This window comes from Pseudoliparis swirei, chromosome 15, assembly GCF_029220125.1.
Source record: "Pseudoliparis swirei isolate HS2019 ecotype Mariana Trench chromosome 15, NWPU_hadal_v1, whole genome shotgun sequence".
In the NCBI taxonomy this organism is placed as follows: domain Eukaryota; kingdom Metazoa; phylum Chordata; class Actinopteri; order Perciformes; family Liparidae; genus Pseudoliparis; species Pseudoliparis swirei.
Genome location: NC_079402.1, coordinates 20,059,512 through 20,061,838, shown reverse-complemented (window position 1 = coordinate 20,061,838; position 2,327 = coordinate 20,059,512).

The window sequence follows — 2,327 nt, the reverse complement described above, 5'->3', positions numbered from 1 at the left end:
ACCGATGTGAGAAAGCGCGATGGCTCACTCGTTGTAAATCAGTAGAGGTGATGGAGTCTCGCTTCTTTCTCAGCACATGTGCAGAGCGTCAGCCACTATGTTTTACAAAGAGGTCAATCTGAACAAGGCCATTCAGCAATAGAGAGACGTATCGACCTGTCAATCACCTTGTAGCCCCGCCCTAAAGCAGACCCTGCTTTATGGTCTATTTTGCTCTAAATGGACCATCATTTACTGAATGAACATCATGCTGTATTGAATAAATCATTAAACTAGAGATTGAGATTATATATGTGCTCCTGTGTAAACTGGGTTGTGTTGACTTGAGTCTTAGTTTTGGTTTTATTCATGCTGTGATTTTGTTTTTCGTTTTATATATTGTCTGTCACTGTTTTATGTTGTCTTGTATGGAACTTTGTGTGATGTGCTACTGCTGCTGTCTTGGCCAGGACACTCTTGTAAAGGAGATTTTTAATCTCAATGAGGCATTTCCTGGTTAAATAAATTTAAAATAGAAAAAATAAAAATAAACTCATGTTTACAATGTTTTACTGAGGGAATAAATCAAGAGAAGTCATTTTCTCGTAGACTTCTATACAGCCAGAGGGAGTCGCCCCTGCTGGTCAGTGGAGAGAATGACAGTTTAAGACACTTCCGCATCGGCCTCAGTCGACTTCATAGTACACTTTTCTCCTCTTATTTGACTTTACTGGCAAAAACAACTCCACATACGCGTTAAAATTCATAACATTTTATTTTTCGCTGTCGTCCTCACTCGACTGCGAGTCATTTCCTGGAAAAACGATAGCCAACTGTGAACGATAAAAACCTTCAACGATTCCAGTAAAGCGCCAACGCTGAGAGTCACGGTTCTCTCCACATGGACCGACGCCGCCTGGGCGGCGCCCTCGTTGCCACACTGTTGGAAAAGATGGCTGCCGCTCTGGCTTGCCGATGGGGATGTATAACGAGGCTGGATCCCCCGCACGGAGCAGGCTGGGGCCATTGTCTGAGGGCCAAACACAGAAATAGCTTTTATTTACCCACAGCTCATAAGTTAAAGTGGGCAAGATTAGGGGTCAAAACAAGGACACGTGGTTATAGTTACAGTTTTTGAGGTCAAGTAAAAAAACAGTTTTTCCCCTCAATTATGCACATGGAACCAAAGCGGAAATGGCATCTTCATGTTGACCGCCGAATGTGTTAATGTCGGTTATAAGATAAGAACAATTTGTCAAAAAGAAAACACACACACACACAACCGTCGCTTGTTGTATATCTTGCCTCCTCACCTCCTCCCATCATTGGCTCTATTCCTGCCAAATAATTTCCACCAAATCCATTTTAATACGACATCACAGCTTCCTGGAAAGTGAAGATAATCCTTGACATTTTTATCATTCATTCCTCTTTTATTTGGTCTGCGCTGCTCTGCTCGCCTGTCTTGTTTACTGATAACATCTGCCCGCCCATGCGATCGCACATCAAAAAGGGTCTGTTTTTCACCCCCTGAGGGGGAAGAAGTGTCAAAATAATGCTCCATGTGCGTGATCTGGGTAGCAGCCTATTTTTTTTAAATAAAACTAAATTGAATGATTCCAGACATTTACACGTTGTTCTTAGATGACTGCAATGTCTGTATCCCCTTCCTATTTTTATTTACATGACAAAAATTAAATAAAGGTTTTGCTTCACAGTTAGTATAAAAGGTGAAACAAAATAACAAGAAAAAGACAGAAGAGAATAATCGGAAAAAAATACTAATTAAAATTGATGAATCCTTAATGGGGGACCATAACTGGCATTATATTTTATTAATTGATATGTTGATGGTCAATAAATAAAAATCAGAATAATTGATAATATCACACCTTGATGGACATAAACTTTTGCGCAAAACAAGGGTTTTTGTCCACTTTTTCCATCGATCCAGCGTGGCCGGCAGAGATCGTACGAGCGAACCACAACAACAGCAGTGGAGCCGCTACTACGGAAGGCAGCGAAAACATCGAGGAAGCGGAGGCGGAATTCGGAACAGACTGAGAGTTCAAGCCCACCGTCCACCTCTGCCCAGCATCCTTCTTGCTAACGTCAGTCTCTGGAAAATAAGATGGATGATTTTAGAACAAGGATCAGATTCAACGGGACATGCGGGATTATAACATCTTTTGTCTGGCGGAAACTTGGCTGACCCGCTGGTGCGGATGAGCCATATGTCCAACCGAGTCCTTCTCTGTTTTCCGTGCAGACAGAACGGAAGAGTCTGGTAAATCTAAGGGTGGAGGGTCTGCTTCATGACGAACAACATGTGGTGCGATCCAAGAACA